Source organism: Carassius gibelio, chromosome B22 (genome assembly GCF_023724105.1).
Source record: "Carassius gibelio isolate Cgi1373 ecotype wild population from Czech Republic chromosome B22, carGib1.2-hapl.c, whole genome shotgun sequence".
Classification (NCBI taxonomy): Eukaryota; Metazoa; Chordata; class Actinopteri; order Cypriniformes; family Cyprinidae; genus Carassius; species Carassius gibelio.
This window is the reverse complement of record NC_068417.1, coordinates 40,113,239-40,133,255: the sequence shown is the minus strand read 5'-3', so window position 1 is coordinate 40,133,255 and position 20,017 is coordinate 40,113,239. Positions and strand designations below refer to the sequence as shown.

The window sequence follows — 20,017 nt, the reverse complement described above, 5'->3', positions numbered from 1 at the left end:
CCATAAATTTAATGCATAAACATTTTGTGCAGTTCCATTAAAGCCAAATAAAATCAATGTTTCCCATTTCTCTAACCAATCATTCTGATCATTTAAAAAGTCCCCCACAATTTTCCTTAACATCTTCATAAAATTGTCTAATTTTTTACATTTTAAAAACAAATGTAACACTCCTTCATCTTTTTCCATACATAATTTACATTTTGCATCTTGTGCTATTCCAATTTTTGCCAATTTCATTTCAGTCATTAAAACATTGTGTCTCAACAAGAAATCCAAATTATGCAGGGCGGGACTTTTAAACCTACATTTTACATTTTTCCAGATTTTTGTTACATCTAATTCACAAAAAGACCTTTCCCAAAAATCTGTTGCTTTTGGTCTTAAAAATACAAGATCACATAAACAAACATAAAACATTTTAAGAACACAGCCATTGAAAGGAATCTGTTCATCATTTCTTTTTAAAAAAATTCCAGGTTTCTCATTTCCTGTTTCTTCATCGTCAATGCTTTTAATCCACTGTAGTGGCACAGCTTCTTTTAATTTTATGTATTGCTCCTTAATCAGCTTTCTATTTTCTATATCTTCATTCTCTTCTAATATGTCTATAATTGCCTGTAAAGGTAAAAACCCAGGTTTTACCTCATATAAAATGTCTTTGACTTGTCTTAATCCTGCATAATACCATTTCTTATAAAAAATTGTATTACTATTCCTTAAAATCAATTTGTTTAAGAAAAGGGGCTGTTTCAATAGTTGCTCTCTTCCTTTAAACTCCACATGAACCTTCCCTTTAAAAACTTTCCATGCTCTTAAGACTTCTTTATAAAATTCAGGTATCTTCTCAAGCATATTATCTGTAAAATTCATCCACATAAAATCATCCCCCATTTTCCCACACTTATTTATAAAGAAACTCATAATTTTTTTCCATACCATATCATCATTATTCCAAAACTTTTTTACTGTCTTTATTCTCATACTCTTCATTCTTACCATTGGATCTATGAGTCTCAAACCTCCCTTTTCCACCTCCCCAATTATTGTGTCATATGCTATTTTTGCTGGCTTATCATCCCATAAAAACTTTAAAATATAAGTTTTTATTCTTTTGTACGCCCATGCTGGCAGACTAACCACACTTAAAATATACCACATCTTAGACAGGAATAAAGAATTTAGAACTAATACTTTCCCTTTTAAAAACAATTCTCTTTGTTTCCAAAAGTTAAGTCTTTTTTCCATTTTGCCTATAACCTCCTCCCAAATCAGGTCTCTTGTTTTCATTTCATCTTTCCCAAGTATAACTCCTAAAATCTTTAATTGGTTCTTCTGCTCTTTAAATTCCCATTGTCTTCCCAAAGTATCCACCTTCCCTATCCTCATATACTCAGTCTTTTCTTTATTGACTTTAGCTCCTGTTCCGCTACAATATTTTTCAAAAATGAACATTGCTTTTTCGATACTCTTTAAATCCTTTAAAAACAAAGTCGTGTCATCTGCATATTGGAAAATTTTTTGTTGCATTACACCATTTTCAACTAAAATTCCTTGTATATGTTTTTCTTTATTAATTGCTATTCCTAATGGTTCAGCAATTAAAGTATAAAGTAATGCCGATAAAGGACAGCCCTGCCTTATAGACCTCGAAATTTCAATATAATCAGTTAAAAACCCATTTACTTTAATACAACTTAAAATGTCAGTATAGAAACATTTCATCCATGTTATAAAATTCCTCCCAAATCCAAATTTTTCAATTAAGTCAAACAAATATGTATGCTCTACTCTGTCGAAAGCCTTTTTAATTTTGCCATTATATAAGTAGGAAAGAAAACCCAAAAGCTTAAAGCACCTGGTATTCCTAGGCAGTCTCTCATCAAAGTACTAACCAGACCTAAACCTGCTAAGATTCAGAGATTTCATTGACTCTATTATTTGGCAAAATTATTATATACTAAGTGAAAAATGTCCAAAAAGCTTACAGCACCTGGTATTCCCAGGCGGTCTCCCATCCAAGTACTAACCAGACCTAAACCAGCTAAGATTCAGAAATCGGGCATTGACTCTTTTTTTTTTAATGAAAGATTATTATATAATTCGTGAAATTTTCCAAAAAGATTAAAGCACCTGGTATTCCCAGGCAGTCTCCCATCCATGTACTAACCAGGCCCAAACCTGCTAATATTCAGAGATCGGGCATTGACTCTATTTTTTGGCAAAATTATTATATACTAAGTGAAAAATGTCCAAAAAGCTTACAGAACCTGGTATTCCCAGGCGGTCTCCCATCCAAGTACTAACCAGGCCCAAACCTGCTTAGCTTCCGAGATCACACGAGATCGGGCATTTTTTTTATTTTTTTTATTATTAAAAACACAAAATTTTTATACATTCACAGTCTTACATTTGAAGCATATGCAGAAATAGAAAATGTATATATATATATATATATATATATATATATATATATATATATATATATATATATATATATATATATATATATATATATATATAAAAAAAAAAAAAAGAAAAAAAAAAAAAAAGAAATAAGGTAATAAAGAAAATACATAAGTAAGGAGAAAAAAATAAAAATAAAAATAATAATAATAAAATAACAAAATTACAATTAAAATCTTTCAGGCAAAATCACATTAAAACCTGACCATGTTTTAACAATGTATGGATTGTTTTCTACAATGTATTTGTCAAATACATCCATTTGTGCATTAATATTAAAATAGTCGTATATGTCTTCCATCACTGCAGTCAGAGACTGTTTAAATAAGTTACATAATGAAAGTTCTTTGTTCTTCATTTTCATTATATTCCTTCTTCTCCAAATCGTATATCTTGCTACTGTTAACCATAAATTTAATGCATAAACATTTTGTGCAGTTCCATTAAAACCAAATAAAATCAATGTTTCCCATTTCTCTAACCAATCATTCTGATCATTTAAAAAGTCCCCCACAATTTTCCTTAACATCTTCATAAAATTGTCTAATTTTTTACATTTTAAAAACAAATGTAACACTCCTTCATCTTTTTCCATACATAATTTACATTTTGCATCTTGTGCTATTCCAATTTTTGCCAATTTCATTTCAGTCATTAAAACATTGTGTCTCAACAAGAAATCCAAATTATGCAGGGCGGGACTTTTAAACCTACATTTTACATTTTTCCAGATTTTTGTTACATCTAATTCACAAAAAGACCTTTCCCAAAAATCTGTTGCTTTTGGTCTTAAAAATACAAGATCACATAAACAAACATAAAACATTTTAAGAACACAGCCATTGAAAGGAATCTGTTCATCATTTCTTTTTAAAAAAATTCCAGGTTTCTCATTTCCTGTTTCTTCATCGTCAATGCTTTTAATCCACTGTAGTGGCACAGCTTCTTTTAATTTTATGTATTGCTCCTTAATCAGCTTTCTATTTTCTATATCTTCATTCTCTTCTAATATGTCTATAATTGCCTGTAAAGGTAAAAACCCAGGTTTTACCTCATATAAAATGTCTTTGACTTGTCTTAATCCTGCATAATACCATTTCTTATAAAAAATTGTATTACTATTCCTTAAAATCAATTTGTTTAAGAAAAGGGGCTGTTTCAATAGTTGCTCTCTTCCTTTAAACTCCACATGAACCTTCCCTTTAAAAACTCTCCATGCTCTTAAGACTTCTTTATAAAATTCAGGTATCTTCTCAAGCATATTATCTGTAAAATTCATCCACATAAAATCATCCCCCATTTTCCCACACTTATTTATAAAGAAACTCATAATTTTTTTCCATACCATATCATCATTATTCCAAAACTTTTTTACTGTCTTTATTCTCATACTCTTCATTCTTACCATTGGATCTATGAGTCTCAAACCTCCCTTTTCCACCTCCCCAATTATTGTGTCATATGCTATTTTTGCTGGCTTATCATCCCATAAAAACTTTAAAATATAAGTTTTTATTCTTTTGTACGCCCATGCTGGCAGACTAACCACACTTAAAATATACCACATCTTAGACAGGAATAAAGAATTTAGAACTAATACTTTCCCTTTTAAAAACAATTCTCTTTGTTTCCAAAAGTTAAGTCTTTTTTTCCATTTTGCCTATAACCTCCTCCCATATCAGGTCTCTTGTTTTCATTTCATCTTTCCCAAGTATAACTCCTAAAATCTTTAATTGGTTCTTCTGCTCTTTAAATTCCCATTGTCTTCCCAAAGTATCCACCTTCCCTATCCTCATATACTCAGTCTTTTCTTTATTGACTTTAGCTCCTGTTCCGCTACAATATTTTTCAAAAATGAACATTGCTTTTTCGATACTCTTTAAATCCTTTAAAAACAAAGTCGTGTCATCTGCATATTGGAAAATTTTTTGTTGCATTACACCATTTTCAACTAAAATTCCTTGTATATGTTTTTCTTTATTAATTGCTATTCCTAATGGTTCAGCAACTAAAGTATAAAGTAATGCCGATAAAGGACAGCCCTGCCTTATAGACCTCGAAATTTCAATATAATCAGTTAAAAACCCATTTACTTTAATACAACTTAAAATGTCAGTATAGAAACATTTCATCCATGTTATAAAATTCCTCCCAAATCCAAATTTTTCAATTAAGTCAAACAAATATTTATGCTCTACTCTGTCGAAAGCCTTTTTAATTTTGCCATTATATAAGTAGGAAAGAAAACCCAAAAGCTTAAAGCACCTGGTATTCCTAGGCAGTCTCTCATCAATGTACTAACCAGACCTAAACCTGCTAAGATTCAGAGATCGGGCATTGACTCTATTATTTGGCAAAATTATTATATACTAAGTGAAAAATGTCCAAAAAGCTTACAGCACCTGGTATTCCCAGGCGGTCTCCCATCCAAGTACTAACCAGACCTAAACCTGCTAAGATTCAGAGATCGGGCATTGACTCTTTTTTTTTTAATGAAAGATTATTATATAATTCGTGAAATTTTCCAAAAAGATTAAAGCACCTGGTATTCCCAGGCAGTCTCCCATCCATGTACTAACCAGGCCCAAACCTGCTAATATTCAGAGATCGGGCATTGACTCTATTTTTTGGCAAAATTATTATATACTAAGTGAAAAATGTCCAAAAAGCTTACAGCACCTGGTATTCCCAGGCGGTCTCCCATCCAAGTACTAACCAGGTCCAAACCTGCTTAGCTTCCGAGATCACACGAGATCGGGCATAGCCAGGTTGGTATGGCCGTAAGCGAAGACTGCTGCAAAGAGAGGGCTATTTAAAGAGCAGCCAATCTAATCGCCAGTACATTATATAAGTAGGAAAGAAAACCCAAAAGCTTAAAGCACCTGGTATTCCTAGGCAGTCTCTCATCAAAGTACTAACCAGACCTAAACCTGCTAAGATTCAGAGATCGGGCATTGACTCTATTATTTGGCAAAATTATTATATACTAAGTGAGAAATGTCCAAAAAGCTTACAGCACCTGGTATTCCCAGGCGGTCTCCCATCCAAGTACTAACCAGACCTAAACCTGCTAAGATTCAGAGATCGGGCATTGACTCTTTTTTTTTTTAATGAAAGATTATTATATAATTCGTGAAATTTTCCAAAAAGATTAAAGCACCTGGTATTCCCAGGCACTCTCCCATCCAAGTACTAACCAGACCTAAACCTGCTAAGATTCAGAGATCGGGCATTGACTCTTTTTTTTTTTTTTTTTTTTTTAATGAAAGATTATTATATAATTCGTGAAATTTTCCAAAAAGATTAAAGCACCTGGTATTCCCAGGCAGTCTCTCATCCATGTACTAACCAGGCCCAAACCTGCTAATATTCAGAGATCGGCATTGACTCTATTTTTTGGCAAAATTATTATATACTAAGTGAAAAATTTCCAAAAAGCTTACAGCACCTGGTATTCCCAGGCGGTCTCCCATCCAAGTACTAACCAGGCCCAAACCTGCTTAGCTTCCGAGATCACACGAGATCGGGCATAGCCAGGTTGGTATGGCCGTAAGCGAAGACTGCTGCAAAGAGAGGGCTATTTAAAGACCAGCCAATCTAATCGCCAGTACATTATATAAGTAGGAAAGAAAACCCAAAAGCTTAAAGCACCTGGTATTCCTAGGCAGTCTCTCATCAAAGTACTAACCAGACCTAAACCTGCTAAGATTCAGAGATCGGGCATTGACTCTATTATTTGGCAAAATTATTATATACTAAGTGAAAAATTTCCAAAAAGCTTACAGCACCTGGTATTCCCAGGCGGTCTCCCATCCAAGTACTAACCAGACCTAAATCTGCTAAGATTCAGAGATCGGGCATTGACTCTATTATTTGGCAAAATTATTATATACTAAGTGAAAAATGTCCAAAAAGCTTACAGCACCTGGTATTCCCAGGCGGTCTCCCATCCAAGTACTAACCAGACCTAAACCTGCTAAGATTCAGAGATCGGCATTGACTCTTTTTTTTTTTTTTTTTTTTTTTAATGAAAGATTATTATATAATTCGTGAAATTTTCCAAAAAGATTAAAGCACCTGGTATTCCCAGGCAGTCTCTCATCCATGTACTAACCAGGCCCAAACCTGCTAATATTCAGAGATCGGCATTGACTCTATTTTTTGGCAAAATTATTATATACTAAGTGAAAAATGTCCAAAAAGCTTACAGCACCTGGTATTCCCAGGCGGTCTCCCATCCAAGTACTAACCAGGCCCAAACCTGCTTAGCTTCCGAGATCACACGAGATCGGGCATAGCCAGGTTGGTATGGCCGTAAGCGAAGACTGCTGCAAAGAGAGGGCTATTTAAAGACCAGCCAATCTAATCGCCAGTACATTATATAAGTAGGAAAGAAAACCCAAAAGCTTAAAGCAAATGGTATTCCTAGGCAGTCTCTCATCAAAGTACTAACCAGACCTAAACCTGCTAAGATTCAGAGATCGGGCATTGACTCTATTATTTGGCAAAATTATTATATACTAAGTGAAAAATGTCCAAAAAGCTTACAGCACCATTGACTCTATTATTTGGCAAAATTATTATATACTAAGTGAAAAATGTCCAAAAAGCTTACAGCACCTGGTATTCCCAGGCGGTCTCCCATCCAAGTACTAACCAGACCTAAACCTGCTAAGATTCAGAGATCGGGCCATTGACTCTTTTTTATTTTTTTTGTTATGGAAGATTATTATATAATTCGTGAAATTTTCCAAAAAGATTTAAGCACCTGGTATTCCAGAGGCAGTCTCCCACCCATGTACTAACCAGGCCCAAACCTGCTAATATTCAGAGATCGGGCATTGACTCTATTTTTTGGCAAAATTATTATATACTAAGTGAAAAATGTCCAAAAAGCTTACAGCACCTGGTATTCCCATGCGGTCTCCCATCCAAGTACTAACCTGGCCCAAACCTGCTTAGCTTCCGAGATCAGACGAAATCGGGCATAGCCAGGTTGGTATGGCCGTAAGCGAAGACTGCTGCAAAGAGAGGACTATTTAAAGACCAGCCAACCTAATCACCAGTACATTATATAAGTAGGAAAGAAAACCCAAAAGCTTAAAGCACCTGGTATTCCTAGGCAGTCTCTCATCAAAGTACTAACCAGACTTAAACCTGCTAAGATTAAGAGATCGGGCATTGACTCTATCTTTTGGCAAAATTATTATATACTAAGTGAAAAATTTCCAAAAAGCTTACAGCACCTGGTATTCCGAGGCAGTCTCCCATCCAAGTACTAACCAGGCCCAAACCTGCTTAGCTTCCGAGATCAGACGAGATGGGGCATAGCCAGGTTGGTATGACCGTAAGCCAAGACTGCTGCAAAGAGAGGGCTATTTAAAGACCGATCAATGTAATCACCAGTACATTATATAAGTAGGAAAGAAAACCCAAAAGCTTAAAGCACCTGGTATTCCCTGGCGGTCTCCCATCCAAGTACTAACCAGACCTAAACCTGCTAAGATTCAGAGATCGGGCATTGACTCGTTTTTTTTTTTTTTTTTTTTAATGAAAGATTATTATATAATTCGTGAAATTTTCCAAAAGATTAAAGCACCTGGTATTCCCAGGCAGTCTCCCACCCATGTACTAACCAGGCCCAAACCTGCTAATATTCAGAGATCGGGCATTGACTCTATTTTTTGGCAAAATTATTATATACTAATTGAAAAATGTCCAAAAAGCTTACAGCACCTGGTATTCCCAGGCGGTCTCCCAACCAAGTACTAACGAGGCCAAACCTGCTTAGCTTCCGAGATCAGACGAAATCGGGCATAGCCAGGTTGGTATGGCCGTAAGCGAAGACTGCTGCAAAGAGAGGGCTATTTAAAGACCAGCCAATCTAATCGCCAGTACATTATATAAGTAGGAAAGAAAACCCAAAAGCTTAAAGCACCTGGTATTCCTAGGCAGTCTCTCATCAAAGTACTAACCAGACCTAAACCTGCTAAGATTCAGAGATCGGGCATTGACTCTATTATTTGGCAAAATTATTATATACTAAGTGAAAAATGTCCAAAAAGCTTACAGCACCTGGTATTCCCAGGCGGTCTCCCATCCAAGTACTAACCAGACCTAAACCAGCTAAGATTCAGAAATCGGGCATTGACTCTTTTTTTTTTTAATGAAAGATTATTATATAATTCGTGAAATTTTCCAAAAAGATTAAAGCACCTGGTATTCCCAGGCAGTCTCCCATCCATGTACTAACCAGGCCCAAACCTGCTAATATTCAGAGATCGGGCATTGACTCTATTTTTTGGCAAAATTATTATATACTAAGTGAAAAATGTCCAAAAAGCTTACAGCACCTGGTATTCCCAGGCGGTCTCCCATCCAAGTACTAACCAGGTCCAAACCTGCTTAGCTTCCGAGATCACACGAGATCGGGCATAGCCAGGTTGGTATGGCCGTAAGGGAAGACTGCTGCAAAGAGAGGGCTATTTAAAGAGCAGCCAATCTAATCGCCAGTACATTATATAAGTAGGAAAGAAAACCCAAAAGCTTAAAGCACCTGGTATTCCTAGGCAGTCTCTCATCAAAGTACTAACCAGACATAAACCTGCTAAGATTCAGAGATCGGGCATTGACTCTATTATTTGGCAAAATTATTATATACTAAGTGAAAAATGTCCAAAAAGCTTACAGCACCTGGTATTCCCAGGCGGTCTCCCATCCAAGTACTAACCAGACCTAAACCTGCTAAGATTCAGAGATCGGGCCATTGACTCTTTTTTTTTTTTTTTTGTTATGGAAGATTATTATATAATTCGTGAAATTTTCCAAAAAGATTTAAACACCTGGTATTCCAGAGGCAGTCTCCAACCCATGTACTAACCAGGCCCAAACCTGCTAATATTCAGAGATCGGGCATTGACTCTATTTTTTGGCAAAATTATTATATACTAAGTGAAAAATGTCCAAAAAGCTTACAGCACCTGGTATTCCCATGCGGTCTCCCATCCAAGTACTAACCTGGCCCAAACCTGCTTAGCTTCCGAGATCAGACGAAATCGGGCATAGCCAGGTTGGTATGGCCGTAAGCGAAGACTGCTGCAAAGAGAGGACTATTTAAAGACCAGCCAACCTAATCACCAGTACATTATATAAGTAGGAAAGAAAACCCAAAAGCTTAAAGCACCTGGTATTCCTAGGCAGTCTCTCATCAAAGTACTAACCAGACTTAAACCTGCTAAGATTAAGAGATCGGGCATTGACTCTATCTTTTGGCAAAATTATTATATACTAAGTGAAAAATTTCCAAAAAGCTTACAGCACCTGTTATTCCGAGGCGGTCTCCCATCCAAGTACTAACCAGGCCCAAACCTGCTTAGCTTCCGAGATCAGACGAGATGGGGCATAGCCAGGTTGGTATGACCATAAGCCAAGACTGCTGCAAAGAGAGGGCTATTTAAAGACCGACCAATGTAATCACCAGTACATTATATAAGTAGGAAAGAAAACCCAAAAGCTTAAAGCACCTGGTATTCCCTGGCGGTCTCCCATCCAAGTACTAACCAGACCTAAACCTGCTAAGATTCAGAGATCGGGCATTGACTCGTTTTTTTTTTTTTAATGAAAGATTATTATATAATTCGTGAAATTTTCCAAAAGATTAAAGCACCTGGTATTCCCAGGCAGTCTCCCACCCATGTACTAACCATGCCCAAACCTGCTAATATTCAGAGATCGGGCATTGACTCTATTTTTTGGCAAAATTATTATATACTAATTGAAAAATGTCCAAAAAGCTTACAGCACCTGGTATTCCCAGGCGGTCTCCCAACCAAGTACTAACGAGGCCAAACCTGCTTAGCTTCCGAGATCAGACGAAATCGGGCATAGCCAGGTTGGTATGGCCGTAAGCGAAGACTGTTGCAAAGAGAGGGCTATTTAAAGAGCAGCCAATCTAATCGCCAGTACATTATATAAGTAGGAAAGAAAACCCAAAAGCTTAAAGCACCTGGTATTCCTAGGCAGTCTCTCATCAAAGTACTAACCAGACCTAAACCTGCTAAGATTCAGAGATCGGGCATTGACTCTATTATTTGGCAAAATTATTATATACTAAGTGAAAAATGTCCAAAAAGCTTACAGCACCTGGTATTCCAAGGCGGTCTCCCATCCAAGTACTAACCAGACCTAAACCTGCTAAGATTCAGAGATCGGGCATTGACTCTATTATTTGGCAAAATTATTATATACTAAGTGAAAAATGTCCAAAAAGCTTACAGCACCTGGTATTCCCAGGTGGTCTCCCATCCAAGTACTAACCAGACCTAAACCTGCTAAGATTCAGAGATCGGGCATTGACTCTTTTTTTTTTTGTTTTTAATGAAAGATTATTATATAATTCGTGAAATTTTCCAAAAAGATTAAAGCACCTGTTATTCCCAGGCGGTCTCCCATCCAAGTACTAACGAGGCCAAACCTGCTTAGCTTCCGAGATCAGACGAAATCGGGCATAGCTTTTTTTTTTAATTTTATTATTATTATTTTTTTAGTAAAATTCTTTTACAAAAAATTTCAATTCATTTACAACATTCCAGGTAACTCAATTTTACAATTCCTTAAAACATTTTGTACATTACCTGAGAACATTTTATAAAAAACATCCATTTTCCTTTCCATCTTACAATACACATGTAACAGTTGCAAATATTCTTCCATTCTCTTTTTAAAATATCCCCATATGTCTATTTTACAGTCTTTGTTTCTCACTATGTTTCTTCTTTTCCATATCACATACTTCCCCATTGATATACATAGATTGACCACCTCCTTATTTGTACAATTTTCATTCAGTCCCATTATTATCAACTCATCCCAGTTTGGAATATCTTCCTTTTCTCTTAGTTGATTTATCAAACCTTTTAAAATCTTAAAAAATTATTTCTATTCATCACAATATAAAAACAAATGTAAAAATCCTTCATCCTCTTTTTTTACATACTTTACACAAGGCATTTTGTGTCAAACCAATTTTACATAGTTTCATCTCGGAAAAAAACAACTTTATGCCTTATAAAATAATCCAACGCTTCCATTTTTACATCTAAGAACCTCCATTTAACATTCCTCCATATATTATTTTCATCTAATCCAGGAAAATGATCAATCCAAAACTCATTTACTTTTGGTTTTGTGAAAACAGATTCCCTAAAACATGTGTAAAACATCTTCACAGTACAAGAGTTAAAATCATATTCCTTCTTCCCAACTTTAAAAGACACTTCTACTTTCTCTTCCTCTTTTTTTCCCCACTCTCTATTATTTCAATCCACTCTTTTGGTATTGCTTTCTTTACAACATCATATTGTTTCTTTAAAGTATTGACATTGAAATCCTCTTTTGCTTCTTCTAAAGCATCAATGACAAACTGAAGAGGAAGAAACCCATTTTTATACTCATATAAAATATCTCTTACTCTTTTTATATCTACATCTAGCCACTTTTTAAAAAAACACATCTGTTCCATCTGTTGTAATCTTTGCATTTAAAAACAGAGGTTGATTCAAAATTGTTTCTCTTCCTTGTGGCTTAAAATCAATATGTGGTAAGAAATCCCTCCATGCCTCTAAAACCTCTTTATAAAAATCTGGTATTCCTTTTATCATTCCTTTTTTAACTCTCATCCATAAAATATCATCCCCTATTCTCAAATTTGAACATTTGTTTAAAAAATGTTTCATTATTACTTTCCATTCCTCCATCTTTTCTCTATTTAGATATGTCTTTACAGTTTTCACTCTCATACTCTTCTTCCTCTGCTCAACATCCATTAACCCTAACCCTCCTTCTTCTTGAGAACCAATTAAAGTCTTATGTGCAATTCTAGGAGGCTTATTATTCCATAAAAAATCCAACACAATACCCTTTACTCTCTGTTCCACCCACATTGGCATTGCAGTTACAGATAAATTATACCACATCTTAGAGAGCATTAGACTATTAACAATTAAAACTCTTCCTTTCAACTCCAAATCTCTCACTTTCCAAAAAACTAATCTTCTTTTCATTTCTCCCACAATCTCTTCCCATCTTTTATCTCTTGAACTCTTTTCATCTTTCCCCAAATTTACTCCTAAAATCTTAATTTCTTCCTTTTCATTAAAAGCAATGCAAGCTGGTAATGCTGGCGCTTCTCCAAATCTCATAAAAGCAGTTTTTTCCACATTTATCTTTGCACCTGTTGCTTTACAAAATTTCTGCATGAGTTCCATTGCTATTCTAATGCTCTCTAAATCTTCTATTATCAAGGTGGTATCATCCGCGTACTGAAAAATCTTTTGTCCTTCCCTTCCATTTTCAATATTTATACTTTTTATTCTTTGATCCTTTTTAATCATCATTCCTAGAGACTCTGCGACCAAGGAATACAACTGTGCTGACAATGGACAGCCCTGCCTTATGGATCTAGTTATCTTAAAAGCATCCGTTAAAAAACCATTACATTTAATAAAACTCATTGCATCCTTATACAAGATCTTAATCCAATTTCTAAAATTACCCCCAAAACCAAAACGTTTTAAACTCGCAAATAAAAACTCATGCTCCACCCTATCAAACGCTTTTTCAAAATCCATGCTTATCTGATATATCTCTCCCCTGAACTCCATATGCTTGATTTGATAAAATTATCTTAGGTAACACTCTTTTCAGTCTGTTTGCTAAAATTTTTGCTAAAATTTTAAAATCTACATTTAGCATAGTGATTGTTCTATAGTTTTTTAAATCCTCCCTTTCCCCTTTTCTCTTGAATATTATTTTCACTAGACCCATTTTCATTGCTTGATTAATCTCTCCCTTTTTAAAAATCTCATCATACACTTGTTTTAGTATTTTCAATAATTTATACTTAAAAGCTTTATAAAACTCATTTGTTATTCCATCCATACCTGGACTTTTATTCACCTTTAATTGATTAATAGCTTCTTCTATCTCTTCTATTTTTATCTCCGCATCACACTCATCTTTGTCTTGATTATTAACTGTAGCTGTTATCGTCTCCAATATACAGTCTTTTTCCCCATCATCTATTCCTTGTGTCTTAAACAATTCTTCATGAAAATCTTTTACCTCCTTTAATATTTCTTTTGTTTCTTTTACTTTCCTTCCATCTTTGCATTTTATTTCTTTTATCGTTTCTGCCTTTTTCCTACTTCTTTCCAGATTAAAAAAGAATTTTGTGCATTTTTCTCCCTCCACAGTATATTTTGCCTTACTTCTTATCATTGCACCTCTATACTTTTCCTCCTCTATTTTACTTAAATCCTCTTCTAACAAAACAACCTTCTGCACATCAACGTCCTCTTTACTTAATTCTTCATTTAATTCTTTTCTGATATTCCTTTCTTTTTGTTTCTTAACTCGTTGTAGAAATTTACAATATTTTATTGTAGATTTCTTTATTTCATATTTTACATTATCCCACCATATCCTTTTGTTTTCTACAAACAAACTACTTTCCTTTTCTTTGTCTATAATTTTTTCTATTTCCATTCTATAAGATTCATTTTTTAAAATCTCTGCATTTAAAATCCAAACTCCTGGCCCCCTCTCCATTTTATTAAAATCCATCAAAATAAACACAAAACTATGATCACTTAATGTTGTTTCCTTATAGTACACCTTTTCAATATATTGCTCTAAAAATTAATTGTCTAATTGTCTTCTTGAATATTCTCTTCTTTTTTTCATTCCTATCCCTCCATATATCAATTAAGTCATTTTCTTCCATTAAAACATTCAGCTCTTTTCTTGCAGTATCTGTTCTATAAACCATTCCTTCTGCCATATCCATTTTGCTAAAAACTGTATTGAAATCACCCATTAAAATTACTTTCTTATACTTTAGTGTAAAACTCCTTAAATCATGAAAGAAACTCCTTTTTTCCTTTTCTTCTGTTGGTGCATGTAAGTTGCATAAAACAAAAGTTTCATCCTCACTACTTATTTCTACTGCTAAACATTTTCCATTTCTATCATCAAATACCACATTCCATTTATCCTTCATATACTTATCAATTAAAATTGCTACTCCCCTTCCTTTTCTTCCATCCCCATTATTATATATTATTTCCCCATTCCATCTTTTTTTAAAATCTTCCATTAATTCATCTTTCCAATTTGTTTCTTGTAATACAATTATATTTTCCTCTTTACACATTTCTTTCATTTTTTCAAATTCCACCACATTCAACAAACCTTTTGCATTCCAAGATACAATTCTTAAGACCATTAAGGATAATAAATATTTAAAAATATTCATCATTTCATTTTTCTTCCTCTTCCTCCACTATACTTCTTAAAACCTCACATTTCCCTCTAAATGTAGCTTTTTCTTTCATTTTTTCTTTTCTCTTTCTAGCACAGTCAATATTTGGTTTTACCTTCAGTAGACTTCTTCTTTGCATACGAGTGAATTCTCTATCTCTTTTATATCCTTCAGACTTTTGTTTCTCAGTCTCTTTTTCATCTTCCTCTTGTTCACTCTCCTCTTGTTCTTTTTTATGCTCCAGTTCTCTGCCCTTTAATGAAGTCTCCTCTAGTGTCCTTTCTTCTTCCATCATTTGTTCTTCTTTTTCTCTCTGTGTTCCATTTGTCTCCTCTTCCCTTTCAACTTCTGCCTGCTCACCACCATAATTTTTCTCCTCTTCTTCCACTTCTTTATGAATTTGTCTGCACTCTACCTCGGAGTCAGTCTCTTTGTTTGGTCTCTCCTCATTTACCATCCAACATTCACATTTCACAAGAACTTTGTGGCAATCTGGGCATCTCACTGCATTACAGTCCCGTGCAAAATGGCCTTGCTCCTCACATAGGTGACATTTGAAGTCTGGACAGTCTCTTAAGATATGTCCCGGATTCAAACACATACGACAAGTCTTCACCTGTCTGTCATGTATTATCCGGAAAAACTGTATTCCCTCCGCTGTCTCAAACTTTGTGCTATATGGTAATGAAACCACCTGATCTGGAAACTTAACACGCACAAATCTCGTTCCATCTTCCACTTCAGTGCCTGGATATAGCCTTCTTTTAATTTGTGATGTTGGATGTACGCCCCAATTATCCAATTTATTAAAAATGTCTTTGTCTTCAAGATAAGCCGGTAGATGCATAAACGATACAACATATTCCCTTGTCTGTAGTTTTCTAATTACACAATCCTTTCCTTTAATAGTTATTCCGTCCAGTAGAATGTCACACATGTCCTCATTTCTTAAAGTGATTTCATATTCTCTGCCCAGCCTGGGCCTTACCGCCAAGATATGTCCTCCTCCAATTTTCTCTGTCACCATCTTGATGATATCCTCAGCTTTTCCATCTTGTACTCCCTCTAAATCAATTATCACGGTTGCTTCTTTTGAATATTTTCTTCCTCTTTCATTTCTTCTGTTATGTTCTCCATTGATTCCTTTGTCCACACTTCGTCGTTTGTCCAGTCCTTTGTCAATATCCGTTTGTATTTCACCAGCCATTTCTATGTCGTTTTCCATAAGATCCGTCCTTTAATCCAAGAGATGAATTAAATCAAAAACAAAAACACCCTCCAGACAGCATTAAGCTGCTCGAAGGTGGTTAAAGCAAAACAAACAAACAAAATTATACTTTCAAATCAAAAACTTTAGCAAAACAAAAAATATAAACAAATAAGGGAGAGCCTTCCTCTCCAACTACAGCCCAGTACTTCCTGTCTGACTCAATAGCGCCCTCAGGTTGGTATGGCCGTAAGCGAAGACTGCTGCAAAGAGAGGACTATTTAAAGACCAGCCAATCTAATCACCAGTACATTATATAAGTAGGAAAGAAAACCCAAAAGATTAAAGCACCTGGTATTCCTAGGCAGTCTCTCATCAAAGTACTAACCAGTCCTAAACCTGCTAAGATTAAGAGATCGGGCATTGACTCTATCTTTTGGCAAAATTATTATATACTAAGTGAAAAATTTCCAAAAAGCTTACAGCACCTGTTATTCCGAGGCGGTCTCCCATCCAAGTACCAACCAGGCCCAAACCTGCTTAGCTTCCGAGATCAGACGAGATGGGGCATAGCCAGGTTGGTATGACCGTAAGCCAAGACTGCTGCAAAGAGAGGGCTATTTAAAGACCAACCAATGTAATCACCAGTACATTATATAAGTAGGAAAGAAAACCCAAAAGCTTAAAGCACCTGGTATTCCTAGGCAGTCTCTCATCAAAGTACTAACCAGACCTAAACTTGCTAAGATTCAGAGATCGGGCATTGACTCTATTATTTGGCAAAATTATTATATACTAAGTGAAAAATTTCCAAAAAGCTTACAGCACCTGGTATTCCCAGGCGGTCTTCCATCCAAGTACTAACCAGACCTAAACCTGCTAAGATTCAGAGATCGGGCATTGACTCTATTATTTGGCAAAATTATTATATACTAAGTGAAAAATGTCCAAAAAGCTTACAGCACCTGGTATTCCCAGGCGGTCTCCCATCCAAGTACTAACCAGGCCCAAACCTGCTTAGCTTCCGAGATCACACGAGATCGGGCATAGCTTTTTTTTTTTTTTTTTTTTTTTTTTTTTTATTGAAACAATTCTATCATATATAATTCTTCTTACAGTTTTCACATTGAAACATTATATTTTCTTCAAAATAAAAACACATATAATATATTACGCCTCTCCTAAAAACAGAAATTTACATTCCAAATAAAACCAATTGTTAAAAGTCCTCTTGCTTAGGCAACGTTATTTTGTATTTTTTAAATGTGTACAGAACATCAGTGGGAAACATCTTATGAAACGTATCCATTTTTTTCTCCGATTCAAAAAATGTAAACAAGGTTTGCCCATAATTTTCCACCAGTCCTTTAAACACCATCCATACATCTGCTACATAATTTCTATTTTTTGCCACGTTCCTCCTTTTCCATATTGCATTTTTTACTAAAACCATCAATAGATTAATCACTTTTTTGTTTGTAATATTTTCATTCAAACCAAACATTAAGATTGTATTCCAGTTGAAAACATCTTCATTCCCTCTTAAATCTTTCACAAGTTCTTTTGTTTTGTCAAAAAATTCTTTCAGTTTTTCACAATATAGAAACAGGTGCAAGATCCCCTCATCCTCTTTAAAACAGACCTTACATACAGCATCTGGCTCCATACCTATTTTGCACAATCTCATTCCAGTAAAAATAACATTGTGTCTAATAAAATAGTCCAAAACTTCCAGGTCAGTATCTAAAAAATCCCATCTTATATTTTTCCATACATCCTTCTCTTGAATTCCATCTAAATGTCTTAACCAAAAATCATTGACTTTTGGATTTTTAAAACAGACAAATTAAAATACTGATAAAACATTTTCACATTACATGATTTCAAACACACCTCTTTGTCATTCAATTTTAAAAATACTTCCATTTTATTCTCCCCGCTCCCACCATCTTGAATCATTTCCAACCAGTCCTCTGGAATTTTACTTTTAACATCTTCATATTGTTTTCTTAACACATCCACATTGTACTCTTCTTTTGCTTCTTCCATTGCATCTATAATTACTTGTATGGGTAAAAAACCTTCTTTGAATTCATATAAAATGTTCCTTACTTTTAAAATGCCCACATCTACCCACTTCTTAAAATAAAGTTCTTTTCCTTGTGTCCCAATCTTTTTGTTTAAAAATAAAGGTTGATTTAAAATGATTCCCCTTCCAACAGGTTTAAAATCCACCTTTGCTAAAAAAGACCCCCAAGCGCTTAAAACTTCCTTGTAAAATTCTGGTATTCCTTGTATCATCCAGTTCTTCAGTTTCATCCATAAAATATTGTCTCCGATTTGTAAATTTCCACACTTATTCAAATAAAACTCCATAGTTCCCTTCCATTCTTCTTTATTTTCATCATCTAAATATTTCTTGACCACTTTTACCCTCATACTCTTCATTTTTTGTTCCAGATCTACTAGTCCCATCCCTCCCTCCTCTACCGGCCCAATCAAAGTGTTGTAAGCAATTCTCGGGGTTTTTTTTTCCCATAAAAACTCTAAAATGGATTTTTTTATTCTTTGTCTCACCCACAGCGGGATTGATGCTACATGTAAAACGTACCACATTTTTGATAACATTAAAACATTTACTATTAAAATCTTTCCTTTTAAATTTAAAAACCTGTTTCTCCAAAAGACCAACCTTCTTTCCATCCCATCCACTATTTCCCCCCACATATTATCCTGTACATTCTTTTCATTTTTTCCTAAAAGCACACCTAAAATCTTAAATGCCTGCACTTCTGTGAAACTCCAACACCCCGTTAAAACCGGTACCCTCCCAAATCTCATGTATTCAGTTTTCTCTTCATTTATCTTTGCTCCTGACCCTTGACAATACAAATTGATTTTATCCATTACATTTTTAACACTCTGCAAATTTTCCACTATTATTGTAGTGTCATCAGCATACTGGTAGATCTTATTTAGCTCCTTTCCTCTATTTATTTCAATTCCTTTTATTTCTTTACAGTTTTTAACTATCAGTCCTAAAGGCTCTGCCACTAAAGAATATAATTGCGCTGATAACGGGCATCCTTGTCTTATAGATCTAGTTAAAATAAAAGGCTCTGTTAAAAAACACTTTACTTTTGTTAATGCATCTTTGTATAAAATTTTTAACCACTTATAAAATTCTCCCCAAAACCAAACTGCTCTAAAATCGAAAATAAAAATCCATGCTCTACTCTATCGAAAGCTTTTTCAAAGTCTAAACTAATAAAATAACCATTTTTGCCTTCTCCACTGACATAACTTATCCCATCTCTTATACTGTTTGTTATATCAGCTATGTCTCTTCCAATTACTCCATATGCCTGATTTGTCTCTATTATACTCGGTAAAACATTTTTCAATCTGTTTGCTAAAACCTTTGCTAAAATCTTCAAGTCAGTATTTAACATGGTTATTGGTCTAAAATTCTTTAAAAGTGTCTTATCACCCTTTCTTTTATATATTATTTTCATCAAACCCATACTCATTTTTTGATTGAAAGCCTCTTTTTTTAAAAACCTCCTCATATACTTCTTGTAGAATCAAACTTATTTTATCCTTAAAAACTTTATAAAACTCATTACCTATCCCATCTATACCAGGACTTTTCTTGTTTTTCAAATTATTTATTGCTTGTGTTATTTCATCTAGCTTTATTTCTCTATCGCATTCCATTTTGTCTGCCACCTCCACTCTTTTTGTTATTTGTTGTAATAATACATTTCTCATTTTTCCATCTGTATCTTTAGTTTTAAATAATTCTTCATAATAGCTTCTTACTACTTCCAAAATTCCTTTTGTTTCCTTAATTACCTCACCGTTTTTATTTTTCAATTCTTTTATCATTTCCGATTTTGCTTTCCCCCTTTCTAGGTTAAAGAAGAACCTGGTGCATTTTTCTCCTTCTACTGTATATTTTGCTCTACTTCTTAGCATTGCTCCATTACATTTACTTTCCTCAAATTTCTTCAATTCCTCCTCCA

The 20,017-nt window shown here is 34.5% G+C and overlaps 10 non-coding genes and 1 pseudogene across 10 annotated transcripts; all 11 read right to left on the bottom strand.

Annotated features, from left to right (window-relative positions):
* Positions 1-5,133: 5,133 nt before the first annotated feature.
* Positions 5,134-5,252, bottom strand: LOC127999795 (5S ribosomal RNA). Its single transcript, XR_008172604.1, has one exon. It is a non-coding gene; the product is annotated as a 5S ribosomal RNA (ribosomal RNA).
* Positions 5,253-5,902: 650 nt separating this feature from the next.
* On the bottom strand, positions 5,903-6,021 carry LOC127995431 (5S ribosomal RNA). The gene has a single exon (XR_008168379.1). It is a non-coding gene; the product is annotated as a 5S ribosomal RNA (ribosomal RNA).
* Positions 6,022-6,667: 646 nt separating this feature from the next.
* On the bottom strand, positions 6,668-6,786 carry LOC127995430 (5S ribosomal RNA). Its single transcript, XR_008168378.1, has one exon. It is a non-coding gene; the product is annotated as a 5S ribosomal RNA (ribosomal RNA).
* Positions 6,787-7,360: 574 nt separating this feature from the next.
* On the bottom strand, positions 7,361-7,479 carry LOC127995651 (5S ribosomal RNA). Its single transcript, XR_008168591.1, has one exon. It is a non-coding gene; the product is annotated as a 5S ribosomal RNA (ribosomal RNA).
* A 221-nt stretch (positions 7,480-7,700) lies between these two features.
* LOC128006131 (5S ribosomal RNA) lies at positions 7,701-7,819 on the bottom strand. The gene has a single exon (XR_008178762.1). It is a non-coding gene; the product is annotated as a 5S ribosomal RNA (ribosomal RNA).
* Positions 7,820-8,190: 371 nt separating this feature from the next.
* Positions 8,191-8,308, bottom strand: LOC128006349 (5S ribosomal RNA). Its single transcript, XR_008178976.1, has one exon. It is a non-coding gene; the product is annotated as a 5S ribosomal RNA (ribosomal RNA).
* Positions 8,309-8,807: 499 nt separating this feature from the next.
* LOC128003604 (5S ribosomal RNA) lies at positions 8,808-8,926 on the bottom strand. Its single transcript, XR_008176325.1, has one exon. It is a non-coding gene; the product is annotated as a 5S ribosomal RNA (ribosomal RNA).
* A 508-nt stretch (positions 8,927-9,434) lies between these two features.
* LOC127995650 (5S ribosomal RNA) lies at positions 9,435-9,553 on the bottom strand. Its single transcript, XR_008168590.1, has one exon. It is a non-coding gene; the product is annotated as a 5S ribosomal RNA (ribosomal RNA).
* A 221-nt stretch (positions 9,554-9,774) lies between these two features.
* On the bottom strand, positions 9,775-9,893 carry LOC128006365 (5S ribosomal RNA). The gene has a single exon (XR_008178985.1). It is a non-coding gene; the product is annotated as a 5S ribosomal RNA (ribosomal RNA).
* Positions 9,894-10,257: 364 nt separating this feature from the next.
* LOC128006348 (5S ribosomal RNA) lies at positions 10,258-10,375 on the bottom strand. Its single transcript, XR_008178975.1, has one exon. It is a non-coding gene; the product is annotated as a 5S ribosomal RNA (ribosomal RNA).
* Positions 10,376-16,468: 6,093 nt separating this feature from the next.
* On the bottom strand, positions 16,469-16,587 carry LOC128006537 (uncharacterized; annotated as a pseudogene).
* Positions 16,588-20,017: the final 3,430 nt, after the last annotated feature.